Source organism: Myodes glareolus, chromosome 3 (genome assembly GCF_982192425.1).
Source record: "Myodes glareolus chromosome 3, mMyoGla1.1, whole genome shotgun sequence".
Lineage (NCBI taxonomy): Eukaryota > Metazoa > Chordata > Mammalia > Rodentia > Cricetidae > Myodes > Myodes glareolus.
The window spans coordinates 91082201-91098427 of NC_142028.1; the positions used below are offsets into that span (position 1 = coordinate 91082201).

Consider the following 16227-nt stretch of genomic DNA (forward strand, 5'->3'; position numbering starts at 1 on the left):
CAACCAAGCTTGCTGTCCCACAAAGGTGTCTTTAAAAACACCGAGAAGTAAGGACACATCAAGACAAGGATGTTGTTGGTTGTTTTTGCGCTTTTTACTCTTTTTGATCTTTTGGGGGCCCCTGCCATCCAGCTCCCAAATAAATCACACGGAGGTTTATTCTTACTTATAAATGCTCAGTCTTAGCTTGGCTTGTTTCTAGCCAGCTTTTTTTTAACTTTAAATTATCCCATCTACCTTTCGCCTCAGGGCTTTTATCCTTTTCTTTCTTCTGTGTCTCTTACTGTCACTCTTACTCTGTGGCTGACTGGGTGGCTGCCCGCTAGCGTCCTCCTCCTCCTCTCCTTGTTCTTTCTTCTCCCAGAATCCTCTTATTTATTCTCTCTGCTCACCAGCTCCACCTCTCCCTCCTCTGCCTAGCTATTGGCCGCTCAGCTTTTTATTAGACTTATCAGATGCCTCAACCAGGCAAGGTAAAACAGCAACACTGCTTTACATCATTAACACACCTTTACACAGTAAAAGTAATACTCTACAGCATAAACAACCGTAACGCCGCTTTACATAGTTATGATACTATTCCACCACAGCAGACTTTGGGAGAATTGCTTCCCCGCTCTTGCTCTGCCATTCAGTTAGTGGCTCTGCAACAAATATGATTAGGACAAAATCCTAAGCAAGCGGTGGCATCATCTGGGGGCAGAACACATAACCGAGGCGGAGCGATCTGTTCAGAGTGAATTTGCCCGTGTCAGGAGAGAATTACGGGGGAGAGGAGATGTGAGAACATTAGTTTCTGATTTTGAAGGAAACATGGGGAAAGGGGAAGATGACACGGTGTCTGTGGATGGCAGTTCCTTACAGCTGACTAAATGGAAGGGAAAGAGAACAAACAAGGTGTATTCTGAAGAGCCTTCCTGGGGTTCAAAGACTTGGAACCCGTAGGAAGATTTAGGCAAGGAAGAAGGAGAATGTGAGTTAGAAGTGATCGAAAATACGCCCTTCCAGTCTGACCTTTACTAGAGAGGAAGGGGGGTGGGAATCAATGACTCAGCATGCAGACATGAGCCTTACCAGTGCTAGCACAAAAAAAAAACCCAAAAAACCAAAAAACCAAAAACTTATGCCAATGAGGAAATAGTCAACATCTGAACGACATAAATTGGGAAAGACCTTTAAACAAGTCATGAAAGACGCTCCCACAGCCTGGCTAGTGAGGCTGGGGGAGGTGGGGTGGATGGGATCGGTGCACAGGTCGCGAGGCAGAGAAACTGAGCAGTGTAACCCCCATCGCTCCTCAAGACAAAGGTCACATAAACTGAGGAAAAGTGAAGGAAATCAATCCCCCATGGATTGGCTCACATAAGCCCTTGGGAACACTTTGTTTTCACTACGTGAGTATCAAAAACTTGAGAAAGGACAGGCATTACTGAGGGAAGTGGGCATATGAGAGGCAGTGTTTGATGCCCAGTATATTGGTTTAGAAAGAACTGCATTATTATAGAAGAGTTAAGGAAGAAATTAAATCTGCAGGGACCTCGGGACTGCCATGGGTCTTAAGCGGCTTTGTTGAGCCACGTGGTGGGCTGTGAACTTTACAGGACAGGAGAGGCTCCGGCAGATCTGAATGATTTAGAAAGACATTTGAATCGAGCTTATAAAGTGCTAAAAACAAAAGGTGATCGGAGGATCAGAGGAGGATAACACAGACAAAGGGGAGATATGGAAATCCCGGCAGCCAGTATGTGCGGGACAGATTCAGTCTGTCTCGGTCATTTAAAGGCAAATGTGGCAAGATTTGTGTAAAGCCAGAGTTAAAAGGGAAAGAAATCAATAGGAAGCCAAGTAAACGGCTTCCTAATGAGCTGCCATGAGGCTTTAAAGCCAGAGCAACGGCTCGTGGCAAACATAAAATGATAGAACAGATGAAAAAGATGAAATCTGACCTAGTGTCTTACTCAGTGTTCTAATGCTGAGAAGAGACAGCATGACCACGGCACCTCTTACAAAAGAAAGCCTTTAACTGGGGCTGGCTTATAGTTTCAGAGGTTTAGTCCATCACCCTCATGGCAGGGAGCATGGCAGCACTCAGGCAGACATGGTAGCTGGGAGTTCAACGTATAGATTGGTAGGCAGCAAGAAGAGCATCACTAGGCAGGGCTTGGTCTCTTAAACCCTAAAGCCCACTCACTCCTGGTGACACATTTCCTCCAGCAAAGCTTAACCTCCTATTCCCTCTCAATTAGTGCCACTCCCTAATGAGCATGTATTTAAATATATGAACCCGTGGGAGACATTCCTATTCAAACCACCACACAGGTGGGCAGCTATTTCTGCAGAGTATATTACATATATATATATATATATATATATGTATGTATGTATGTATGTATATATATATTTCTCCCCTCAAAGAAAGCATACCGGGGAACAGACTGTTCATTCAGATTGGGGCTGATTCAGGAATCAAATGTGACTGATGAAAAAGCGAGGACCAGGGTTCTGAGATGGAGCCAGTCAGAACTGGAGATCTGGCTCCAGAAGCAAGCATCGTTGCCTAGATCACAGCCTTGCTCCCACTTGTGCCTGAATCAGACTGAGAAAGCAACACCATTAAGGCCATCAGCGGTAGGCAGATGATACACAGTGACCTTACACTGTGCACCCCAAAATAAGGACGCAAGACATCCCATAGGAAGTATGGGTTACCAAGCTCTAGACGGGGAATTATCTCCCATCCATGCTGAGCTCAGCATTGCTCTTTGGAAGATACAACTTGTCTTAGGGTTTCTCTTGTGGTGAAGAGACAGCATGACTGTGGCAACTCTTACAGAGGAAAACATTTAACCGGGGTGGTTGACTACAGTCCAAAGGTTTAACCCATTATCATCATGGCAGGGAGCATGGCAAAATGCAGGCAGACATGGTACTGGCTACACCTTGATCAGAAGGCAACCGGAAGTGGACTGACACACTGGGCATGGTCTGAGCAGATATGAGACCAAAGCCCGCCTCCACAGTGGCGCACTTCCTCCAGCTCGACCACACCTACTTCAATAAGGCTGTACCTCCTAATAGTGTCACTCTCTATGAGCTTGTGGGGCCAATTGCATTCAAACTACCACACAACTGAAACGAGAGGTGGAACATTTCTGTTCTGGTGTCCATTTAGCCACCCAAGATGAACTGGTATTTGCGCGGTGTAACTAGCAATAGGTCTTCAGAGATCATGCTCACCTGCCATAAAAAAAGATGTTTTTATAATCTAATGCTGTTTGGTAGCCTATAGACAGTAAAGACACCTGAAGGAGCATTAAAGGCAGCAGTTAAGGAATTTAACCATTGCATTCAGCATCACTTAAACCGGGATGCACACCTAGAAGCAAAAGACAGAGATGAGGACCATTGCCCATTGGGGAGACACAGTCAGTGCAAGCAGAGGTGCTTGGAACTCAGTGCCAGGACTAGGGTGAGGGCAACATGACACCAGACTTTCTGATTGGAGGAACTGTATTTGCCAGGGATCATGGGAAAGGCCTTCAGTGTTCATGCTTCCCTAGAGTCTAGGCTTGCTCAGTCACCCAGGAGCAGAGAGATTTCTTTCATTTTGAACTCTTTTCATATGCTTTAGTTTCTACCATAATATAGCTTACTAAAAATGTATTAGTTTCTCATCCATCCCATGTAGTCTGCTTCATTAGACAAGAGGCATACCTAACATCCTCGCTCCACTGGCCTCTGTTTTCTTGACAGGCATCCAGAAATGCTGTCATTGGTCTCTATGGACCGACACCTTAGGGATCTCAACCATTCTTCTAACTGCGTGAGTTTTATAGGAGCCAGTTTGCTATGTCAGGGTTTTAAATACGCAAATCTTATCACCTTACCTATGCTTTGTTCTGGCTGCCCCATGACTATATCTTGCCTTGAGACTGACGGCCCTCTGGAGATACTGGAAGTAGGAAATAATTTTACTTTTCAATGCAATGAGTCCTAGTTCCTCTAAGTTTTCTTTAAACTCTGCTTGGAGATAGAATAGCATCCTCTTAGCTTGTCTCCATGGCAATGAAAGACACCAGCATTGGACCTCTTCAGGTGAGCCTGAGGTTAGAAGAATTTCCTAAATCCACGCTCTCGGAACAGAACAAATTTAACTCTAATTGGGAGACTTACTGACACACATGACCACAAGACAGGGGTGCCAGCTTCCAGAGGAGCAAGGCAGTATCTTCTAGGCTAGCTCCGAGGCTTGGTGCATGGGCAGATTTTGGAGGGCCTTTGTTTCTGATGAGGAACGTACATACAAGACATGGAGTTGTTTCACCCGCTGGAAGGGAGATGCTGCTGGCTTCCTGAACTGTTGGTGTGGAAGCAGGCGCTACGTCTTTCTTCTCTGAACAAATGATGTTCTTTCCTTCCCCTGATCGTGTTGCCCCCATTACTTGGTCACCTTTATGGGCCTCTCTATGATACAAGGCGCGGCGACCCTCCAGAATACCAGGCAGTGAGCTATCAGAAAGCCTGCAGCCCAGCTTCTGTTACCTACACAGCCCTGCCCTGCCTCGCTTCACTCCTTACCCCCACTCCCATCACAAGCAGAGTCTGTGCTTCCAAATAGGGTTCTAGTCACTTTCCAGTAATGAAATCCAGAAAAGCCTGAAGAAAATGGAAGGCACTCAAAACTCTTTCAACAGAAATAGGCACTGTTTACTTTTGAGGATGCACCTGGGGACCCTTTCTCAACATTGTCACTCCATGACCTTGTCTCTGGGGGAATGGAACCTGCTTCTCCACTTCATCGCGTCTGTAGAACATGTTTTTATGTCAATAAACGCAGAAGGACTTCAGGGACCCTCTCTCCTGCAACCTTGCCCGGCTAACCTTACTACATCCTGGCATCACGAATGAAGGTAAAGACACTCGGGTCAGCTTAGGGCCTGAGCCAAGGTGGCTAACGCTGACCAGAGGCGGCCTTGCTCTTCTGCACTGCAACCTTCCCTCTGAGGCAGAGAACCTCTGAGGTGGGATGGGGAAAACACTGGGAAGAAGCCCCAGAGGGAGTTTCTTTTGGTTGCTTGGCTGGCCTATCTGGGCTCTTCTTTGTTGGATTCCTGGGCTGTCTTATTATCTAGCACCTAGAACCTGACTGAAGCTACAGGGCAAGCAATTGGTAAGGGAGTTCAGAGTATTCATGACAAGATACCATTAAACTAACTAACTAACTAACTAACTAACTAACTAACTAACTAACTAACAAGGTGAATGTGGCTTTGACCCAAGGGCTCTGGCTAAAGGAGATACTTGACCTTTCAGGCAGAAGGGACAGTACTTACTGGGTAGCCTGTGTCACTGCAATGTCCCTCCTGCAGGGGCCTGGACCCTTACCAATGTTTAGTACTCAAACAACAGTTTGCATTTACAAATCTGGCCTTTTTCTCACTGGAGGATAGAAATAATGAGCACAGCTTCTCCACTTGGCAATATTGATTGACACGTGAACTGGGTCATTTCCTGTTATTCAAGGAGTTAACAGGAACATTGATTGTATAGTATGGACTTTGGAGGCATCCCAGGGCTCTACCAGCTAGATGCTGATGGTATCCCCTCACCTCAGCAATGATTCAAAGTCTTTCCAGATGTTGACAAACGTCCCTGTGAGGAGTATGGCCTTGACAGAAGAGAGTTAAGAGGTCAGAAAGCGGTGCTGCAAAGCCAAACAAACCAGGTTCAAGTCCTGACTGTGGCCTGAGAAGTTATGTGAACATTCATCCCTCAATTTTGTCATCTTTACAATGGGGAAAATAACATAGCTACCACAGGGGACAGCGAGAGGAATTTCATAAGGCAGATGAAGTAGCCGGCAAAATCCTCAGAAGATTATGTAATTTTGCTTCCACGATGATCTTCAAGAGAATTGACATCAACAGCTCCATTCTCCAAAAGAGAGAATAATTAAAAATTATTGAAATGTATAGACTTATTTATTAATTTTATTTTACACATCTGAGTGTTTTGCCTGTGTGTCTGTGCACCACTTTGCCTGTGTGTCTGTGCACCACGTGGTGCCTGTAGAAGTGAGAGGAGGGCTATGGGTCCCCTGGAGTTGTAGCTAGAGATGGATGTGCGTCACCACGTGGGTGCCGGGAGCTGCAAGAGCAACAGGTGATTTAACAGCTGAGCCGTCTCTCCAGCCTCCTCACTTTCGATGTGCGCTTCTTTCTTCCCTTAAACTGATGAGTGTGCTCCTATGTGTTGTTGTAGAAGAGAAAGGAGATGCTGAAGAGATGGGCTTAACGTGGGTGCAGGGAACTGAACTCTTGAAGTTTTGGCTGCGAGCCTTAGCCTTTAAGGGCAGAGCTATTTTTCCAACCCCCTGTTACTCTTTTATTTTTTTCCGGCCTGTATATTCAGTTGTTGGGTGTTATTTCAGAGCCTTGCCCTCCCATCCGGGGACTATGGCCTTGCTTATTTGTCCCTTTGTTTCTTCAGTCTCTAAACCATACTAGCAGATGGAGTAGCTCCTGGACATGTAGACTCGGCATATCATCACAAAGGGTTGACTTTATCATTACGTAGTGTTCTTTTTTATGGTAAGGTGTATTTACTAAAAATCTTTGTATGTAGTGCTGGGAGAGCAAACCCAGAGCCCTGTGTGTATGAGGCAAGTGTTCCAGCACTGAGCTGAGTTATGTTCAGGTGATCTTGTTTGCTGAGGTAGAAAAGCAATGCATTTGAACAATGCAGTCATCTCTAAGGCTCTGTGCCTAAGGGAAGACGCCGTCTTTTGTTCTCCTTTCAGGTCTGGTGGATAAAGCAAGCCTTGTGGTAGAAAAGCTGTATTCCAATGTCTATACCAAGACCAGAGGGAGGTGGCCCTGGATCCTGACTGTGCCCCCAACCTACGCAAATTCTGTAACCCTTTGGGGCCTCGGTCTCCCAGAGTGTAGTAGTGAACTCAGAGCCCACAGCCCTGAGTCAATTACGGGAGTCTGCTGGGCTAGTGGGGGCTCTGTGGCTGCTCGCTTTTTCTTTTAAGAGATTTTCTGTTTGGAAATGTGAAGCCAGCTGGAACCTCCCTGCCATAGAAACATCCCGGGCCCTGCACACATTATTTATCTCTTATGACGATCTATGCCACTAAGACTCATTTCTTTGTAAATAATTTGTGTGAGTCTGCCTAGGCAGCACATCTTTTTGCAGACACTGACGTTCGAGGAGGCCATGAGTAGAGTTGGGGGGTAGAGGCATTTGGATTGAAGAATATCTTTGTATACATGGCTTCTGAAGCCTGTAACTGATGTCTTAAAGGACAGTATATAATTTAGCGTGACAGACCTCTTTTGTGTTAATAAGAAGTTACTCAATAATTCATTTCCTAGTCTTCTCCCTGTGAGTCACGATAGAGTAATGCGGTTTTAATGAGGCTGTAATATGCTTTTCCAAGGGAATTGCACAATGCTGTAACAATTAATGTACCGTGCGTCTAAGGCACGATCGCCTCAAGAATAAGTGTGGCGTGCAACTCAAAGCGATGACACGTTCGGAGCGGAGGATGCTCCCCCAACGCTGGCTTCCCGGCTGCTGAAGAATATGGAGACGAGTCAGATGCCCACTTAGAACAAACACAGGTCTAGCACGCTGGCATCTGAGCGGGAACAACGGTCCCTTTTCTCTGAGAACTACTGTTCACTGAGGAAGAAATAAAACAAAGAAAAATATAGATGCTTTCAGCACTAATTGCCTTAAATGCAGGAACTAACCCATTCCAGGTGCTTAATGCTACCCCGCTGCTCTGTGGGCTCTTTGTTCATTTTAATGGGACTAATTTTGTTTTGATGTTAATTGTCCCTTAACATCTTGTTTAATCATGCAAGATGCCCACATATGTCTTGAAAGGAGAGAAAATTCTTAAGAGAAAGCCAAAGAAACCAACTGACGTACGAGACTTTCCCTGGGAATATGAGTACCTTCCTACACCAGTACTAAAGACAGCATTTTCTACAAGAGGTGATTTTCCTCATATGCGTATTGTAAGGGTTAGCAACAAGGAGGACTGATGGACATTAACATTGGTTCAAATCAATAAATATGAATTCAAGCACCTGTGTCATCAATGCAAAACAAGATGCCCCAGGTTGTAAGGGTATAGTGTTGTTTGACCGCTTCCAGAATCTCACAGAAAACACAAATGTATATGTAAATATATCCACCGACGGGGTCCCATAAAAGTTGCTATTATAGTGATGATGTATTCAAGAAACATAACCTTCATGGGAGTGATGCTTCATGATCTATAAAATACATTTATGTACATTTGTTTATTTGGATCCTACAAAAAATTCAAGAAGTGCGCAGATACTATTGTCTTGATTTTAGGAATGAGTAAATTGTGATTCAGTGTTGTAGACCAACACAAGTTTGTCCCACGAATAACAGGAGCCAGGCTCTAAATCAAAGGACGTGACAGTGATTCTCCTTCTCCTATATAATGTGAAAGAGCAGAGGATTAGTGGGCTTTCCTTACGTAACATAGGAGTGGCCTCAATACTTGTGTTGAAATGAATGAAATTTATGTCCTGGCAATGCTGAAGCATGCATGGGCAGCACATATTGGGTTTCATGGTCTAAGCTGATGAGGACGACTGACCAGGTCTCTTCCTTAAGAGGGCACCAGATCTCATTACAGATGGTTGTGAGACAGCATGTGGTTGCTGGGAATTGAACTCCGGATCTTTGGAAGAGCAGACTGTGCTCTTAACCACTGAGCCATCTCTCCAGCCCACCAAATTAATAGAAGTCATAATTCCCAAGGAAGAAAGTCTCATCAGGAACTAACCCTTTTGCTGCTAGCTCCTTGACCTTGTATTGCCCAGCCTCCAGAGTATAATATGGATGGATTCTGTTTAAGCTGCCTAGCCTCTGAGATTTTGTTACAGTAGCCAGATTAAGACAGTCATTAAGATCAGCAACAGGTGGATTTGTCCTGACCGTCAAGGAAGGCTGACCTGCCTCTGCCACAGCTAGATCATTGGCTGCCTTTCCAAGTTATGGATGATGTAAAATTCCTGGTCATGGTATATGAGGATCGCTATCACTGTTAGCTCTTGCGGAAGTCTTTGGCCTTGTGTTTGCTGGTTCTCATCTTGAACTTGGACAACCTGGTGCACTTGAAGTTTCTTCTGTGCAATGTCATGCTTTCTCGCCTTTACCCAAGAAGTGTCTGATGTCTGGCAAAAGGTGAATTGTGCTTTTACTCAAAGAGGGTGGTGCGATTCACGAGGAACAGATACTTTATCTGGAGGTAGTATCAAAGTGTGGTTGTCCTGTGTACACAGCTGCACCTGTTACTGTGTGAAAATGCACAGAGCAAGAGTGCAGGTCAGTCTCGAACCTCTGTCCTCCCCAGATCCTTCCCCTGTCACAGACAACTAGCATCTTTCTCTGTTGTTTTTCTCTGCCATGTGGAGGAGAGGGATGCTGTGTTAACAGTAACATTTACAGGTAGGCCCCACATGGGCCCTGCATGGCTCGGTGAGAACTGCTGGGGCTTCTGGAGAGACAGACTTGTGACTTTTCACAAACTAACCACACTTGAACCTTAGTTATTCTTCCCGTCTTAAGCCTATTCATTGCACAATATAGTGCTCTTGGACAGTAAATGTCTCCATTTTCTTCTTTCTTCGGGTCAGACTCGTTAAGTTAGTCCAGTCCAGGCTACCATATCTTTCTCATATCTAACATCTAAGCCGACAGCAAATTCTATAAACTTTACATTAAAGTCATCTGCCTACCAGCTCTCTCTGTCCTAACTTCTGTGGCCCCTTTTTCTTCACTGGACTCCTAACTCACCTCATGGCTCTTTTTAGTCTATTCTCCACGTAACAGAGACGTGTTAGGTGACAGCCTACCTTTGCTCAAAACTTTCCAAGGTTTTCACATCACTTGGAGTTTGATTAAAAGCATTGTTATTATTATATTGTTGTTGCTGCTGTTGTTGTGGTGATGATGATGATGGTAATGATGTTGATGGTGGTAATGGTGATGGGTGTGTGTGCACATATGTGTACACACACCACTGTGCACATATGGAGGTTGGTGACCCACTCTGTAGAGTTGGTTGTCTCCTTCTACTTTTATGCAGATTCCAGGGATTGAACTCAGAGCTCCAGGCTTGCATTATTGGGTGGCAAGCACTTTTACCTACTGAGTCATCTTTCTAATTCTAAAACAAGTTTCTACGTGGCTTTTCTAGGTCTTTGCCCAAACCTATCACCACTCACCCTATTTTGTTCATTCTTCCCCCACCATAGACCTAGAAGGTAGACTCCTTCCCCAAGGTTTAGAAAGCACCTGCTTTTCTCTGACCCAGAGAGGCACTTCCCTTAGACATTTGTGTGTCCTGTCCCCTTCATTTAGGTTTTTCTTTGTGGTTGATAAGAGATTTCCTTACAGGGTTGGAGAAATGGCTCAGTGCTTTAGAGAATGCACATGCATTCATGCAGGCAGGACAGTCATGCCCATAAAATAAAAAGAAATAAATATTTTTTTTAAAAAGAAGTTTCTCTATGCATACACACACTACTCAGTTCCACCTCTGTTTCTCTCCACATCTCTCACCACCCCATTTTGTATATTTACAAAGAAGAGATAAAGTATAGCTGCACAATTTACGTGGTGTATTGTCCCAAAGAAGTCTCCTTACTTTGTCTCCCAATGCTTTGAGACAGGGAGGATCCTTAGGGCAAATCTCAGAGAGAACATACCTCATAGATGCCATACACCAAACCCACGGTAAGTGAGATACTCTTGTTGAGGTCCTGTTACTAAAGTCTGGCTGAGAGTTAGGGTCAAAGCAAAGAAAAGTCTGAGAGAAGCTGAGAGAGAAAGCACTACCCTGGAGAGGGGACAGACACCAGATCTGCAAAGGCATGACATTTTCTGGACCATGGGCAGGGGCGTTGTTGGTGGACACAGCTTCAAAAGTCTAAATATAATAGGTGTGACCCTGGGAATCACCATGGAGGCTGGGACCCTGTACACATATCCTGAAAACTCATTGCTGCTCAGTACGGTGGGGCTCAGGTCGCGGGGTGCTCTCCGCACCACCCCACTTCCACTTTGGCCAAACCAACCGCACCTCTGAATTTCTCAGAAAATTTCCTGCTGGCAAGGTTCCAGCATTTGAGGGTGATGATGGATTCTGTGTGTTTGAGAGCAATGCCATCCCCTATTGTGTAAGCAATGAGGACCTGCGGGGAAGTATTCCAGAGGCAGCAGCTCAGGTGGTGCAGTGGGTGAGCTTTGCTGACAGTGATATCGTTCCTCCAGCCAGCACCTGGGTGTTCCCCACCTTGGGCATCATGCACCATAACAAACAGGCCACTGAAAATGCAAAAGAAGAGGTGAGGTGAATCCTAGGGCTGTTGGACACTCACTTGAAGACAAGGACTTTTTTGGTGGGTGAGTGAGTGACTCTGGCTGATATCACAGTTGTCTGTACCCTTCTGTGGCTCTACAAGCAGGTTTTAGAGCTTTCTTTTTGCCAGGCCTTCCCCAATACCAACTGATGGTTCCTCATCTGCATTAACCAGCCCCAGTTCAGGGCAGTCTTGGGGGAGGTGAAGCTGTGTGAGAAGATGGCCCAATTTGATGCCAAGAAGTTTGCAGAGAGCCAGCCTAAGAAAGATACTTCAAGGAAAGAAAAGGGTTCACGAGAAGAGAAACAGAAGCCCCAGGCTGAACGGAAAGAGGAGAAAAAGTCAGCTGCCCCAGCTCCTGAGGAAGAGATGGATGAGAGTGAGCAGGCACTGGCTGCTGAGCCTAAGGCCAAGGACCCCATTGCTCACTTGCCCAAGAGTACCTTTGTGTTGGATGAGTTTAAGCGTAAGTACTCCAATAAGGACACCCTCTCCGTGGCGCTGCCATATTTTTGGGAGCACTTTGATAAGGATGGCTGGTCCCTGTGGTATGCTGAATATCGCTTCCCTGAGGAGCTCACCCAGACCTTTATGAGTTGCAACCTCATCACTGGCATGTTCCAGCAATTGGACAAACTGAGGAAGAATGCCTTTGCTAGTGTCATCCTTGTTGGAACCAACAACAGCAGCTCCATTTCCGGTGTTTGGGTCTTCCGAGGCCAAGAACTTGCCTTTCCGCTAAGCCCAGATTGGCAGATGGACTACGAGTCATATACATGGCGGAAACTGTATCCTGGTAGCAAGGAGACCCAGACCCTGGTTCAAGAGTACTTTTCCTGGGAGGGGGCTTTCCAGCATGTGGGCAAAGCCATCAAGCAAGGCAAGATCTTCAAGTGAACATGTCTTGCCATCGCCTAGCTGCCTGCACCTGCCCTTCAGGGGAGATGGGGGTCATTAAAGAAAACTGAACATTGGAAAAAAAATAGGTGTGACCCTGTTGCAGGCTGAGCTGATCCTCAACCTGTCAAGGCCTGAATGCTTGGTGTGTGTCAAGCTTGTAGCCTTTTCTTGTAGCTGTTTGGAGTCCAGTGGCTGAGATCGGCACCTTGCCTGTGAGCTCTGAAAGGCGTGATGCGGCATTCTCATGGAAAGGCATAGGACACATCAAATTCTGATTGCCACAGGAAAACGTCATTCATCTGCAGGGCAGACTCTGCTAGCAGCTAGACTCATTTCAAAGCCACATAACAGGACTGGCCATAGCTCAGTGATTAGTGCATGCTCAGCATGCTTGAAGCTCTGGGTTTTACCCCACCACAGAGGAAAGAGAAAGCTACATGACACATTACTGCCTAGTTGTACTTTTTTCTTCATACTATTACTGTTTTTTACACATGTAGTAGAATTATTATGATGATGATGATGTTGGTTTTTTGAGACAGGGTTTCTCTGTGTAATAGCCCTGACTGTCTTGGAACTAGCTTTTGTAGACCAGGATGATCTTGAACTCACAGAGATCTGCCTGTCTCTGCCTCCCAAGTGCTGGGATTAAAGGTGTGTGCCACCACGGCCCAGCCTTTATTATTATAATTAGTACACCTCTCACCATTAAATCAAAGTTATTTCTTATGTGGATAGAGACTTGCATTTTTAAATTGAAGAGTCTGTGGGAGCTGGAAAGGTATCTGTGTGTGAGAGGCACATAGTAACTATGTATGGAATTGCTGTGGGATAATGCTTTTGTGAACTGTAAAGATTTGTCACTCGTATTGGTTTAATAAAACACTGACTGGCCAGGAGTTTGGCAGGAAGTATAGGCTGGGTAAACAGACTAGGAGAATTCTGGGAAGGAGGAAAGGCTCAGTCTGCAGGTGCCAGCCAAACGAAGAGGAAGCAAGATGAGAATGGCTCACTAATAAAAAGTGCCAAGCTATGTGGCTAAACATAGACAAAAATCATGGGTTAATTTAAGTTGTAAAAGCTTGATAAAGGAGGGTCATCTGTCTATGTGTTACTTTCATTGGTTAATAAAGAGACTGCCTTGGCCTTTTTGATAGGCCAACCCTTAGGTGGGTGGAGTAGACAGAACAGAATGCTGGGAAGAAGGCAATGAGGCAGACACCATGGCTCTCCTCTCCAAGATGGACGTGGGTTAGAATCTTCCCGGTAAACCATGACCTTGTGGTGCTACACAGATTATTAGAAAAGGGGTTAATTAATACGTGAGAGTTAGCCAATAAGGGGCTGGAGAACTAATGGGCCAGGCGGTGTTTAAATGAATACAGTTTGTGTGTTGTTATTTCGGGTAAAGCTAGCCGGGTAGCCACGAGCCGGGCTGCAGGAAGCGGTCCATCATTCCTTTTACAAAAGCTAGTTAATGATAAGCCTGAACTAATAGGCCAAATAGTTTACAATTAATATAATCCTCTATGTGTTTCCTTGGGACTGAATGGATGTGGGACCGGGTGGGACAGAAACTTCCTTTGACATTGAATGGATTAATTCAGTAGAAAATTTTAAAAATTAGCAATACTTAGTGATGGTAAGGATTTGAGAAATACATCAAAATCTGTTGGAGGAGGCCTTGAGATGACACTTTAAAGAGCTATCTGGGGCTTTTAAATGTCCATTAAAGTAAAAGATAAATGTCTCTTTGGTCTCAGCATCTCAGTTTCTCGTTTCCCATAGCAACACTACAAGGACATATAACCATGACTACTTATGAAGGAATTTTTATTTTGAGACAAGATTTCATGTAGCTCAGCCTGGCTTCAAGCTTGCTGTGTGCCAAGGATAGTTTTGAAGTCCTGATCACTCTACTTCCACCTTCCAAGTTCTAGGATCACAGGTGTGTGCCCCCCTACATGGTTTATGCAGAGCTGGGACAAAATCCAGGGATCTGTGCATGCTGGGCAAGCACTCTACCACCCGAAGTACATCTTTGGCCTGAAAGTATTTTTTTAAGAGTAAAATAAATCAAAACAACATTAATACCCATCATTAGGAAAATGGCTAAGTTGACTTCCATGCCTTGAAAAAGAACCTTGAGAGTCAGTAGAGCAGATCTTGTTTGGCCCAGTCTGTTGTTGGGGAAGGAAAAGATTGTTAAGGAAATGTGACTGGGATGGTCCTTCAGACTTATAAAAGAACATCATGTAGCATTGACAAGACCCATGTTTGCACTTATGAGATGCTACTTGATTTGTTGAAGATCTTTGATGGGGTATGAATGTGACTTTGCTTTCTGACCCAGCTACTCTGTGCTGCTTGAACATTTCTGTCAAAAATTATCTGAAGATTATCCTAACAGGCTGCTCTTCTCAGCAAACCTAAAAGCAATGAAGAGAGATACAAAGACTTGGTTTGAATATCAGCTTTGTGAGTTACTAGCTATACACTTTTAACAATTTTTCTTTGTAGAAATCAAATCCATCACCGATCTAACTGACAGTTGACTGTACAATGGTGGTGTAGAAGGGTCTTCTTTCTGTGTGTTTCTTTCATTGGTTAAATATAGAGACTGCCTTGGCTTTTTAATATGGCAGCAGCTTAGATAGGCAGAATAGACAGAACAGAATGCTGGGAGAAAGAAGGCAGGCAGAGGGCCACCCGCCATGAAGCTGCCAGGTCAGACATGCTGAATCTTTCCTGGTAAGCCACGAGCTCGTGGTGACATGGAGATTATTAGAAATGGGTTGAATCAAGATGTGAGAGTTAGCCAATAAGAGGCTAGAACTAATGGGCCAGGCAGTGTTTAAATGAATACAATTTCCATGTTGTTATTTTGGGGTATAAGATAGCCAGGAGCGGCCCGCTGCTCCTCTTTACTACACAATGGGAACCTATCTTCACACTGATGCTCACAAAAGAGTGATGTGGGATTTCCTTTTGCATGCTGTAATTACCATTGATAAATAAAGGAACTGCTTTGGGCCTATAGCAGAGCTATAGGGGAACAGAGCTAAGTGGGGAAAACTAAGCTGAATGCTGGGAGAGAGAAGGCAGAGTCAGAGAGAAGCCATGTATCCCTGCTGGAGACAGATGCTGGAACTTTAGCTGGTAAGCCACAGCCATGTGGCGACACACAGATTAATAGAAATGGGTTAAATTAAGACGTAAGAGTTAGCCAATAAGAAGCTAGAGCTAATAGGCCAAGCAGTGATTTAATTAATACAGTTTCTGTGTGCTTATTTTGGGGCTAAGCAGCTGGCTAACAAACTAGCAGCCTTCTTCCTACAAAAGAGAAGCAGATAAAGGAATAGATGGACTTCTGGGGAGGAGACTCCCAGAATGCAGTTTTGTGTCATTCAATATTGACATTAATAGATTCCATAAAAAATTTTTATCTTTATACCCAGGATGTAAACCAGACGAATCTGAGATCGCCACAATTAATTTTATCCACCCAGCTTTCCCAATCAATGCTTTTATTGGAGACATATTAATGCTTCAAAGGCTGGAAAGCTTTTCCCTCAGTCAAGTCCCTGAGGTCTCTCATGTCACTTTTCAGAGTTAAGTGCTAAGACCTTGGACCTTGATCTGCCAAACAGAAAAGAACAATGACCACAGCACTTGTGGAACAGAAAGTTCCACGCAAAGTTACGGAAAGAGTAACAGGCAATGGAGAATCAAGAAAGTAGCAGAAAGCAATTCTACTGCCTTTGCTCCCAGCAGCTAGTGTGGAAACAGCAGCTGTGGATTACTTCATTCCAAGGATTTTCTAAACAACTCTCCTTGACTGTGAGGACTCACCCCTATTCTTTTCCATCCGTGGTTTCCTCTGGTTCCTTTGCACTCAACAACCTCACTG

General features: G+C 44.8%; 1 pseudogene; it reads left to right on the top strand.

The window, feature by feature from the left end:
- The first annotated feature begins 11014 nt into the window (after positions 1–11014).
- LOC148122744 (elongation factor 1-gamma pseudogene) lies at positions 11015–12354 on the top strand (annotated as a pseudogene).
- Positions 12355–16227: the final 3873 nt, after the last annotated feature.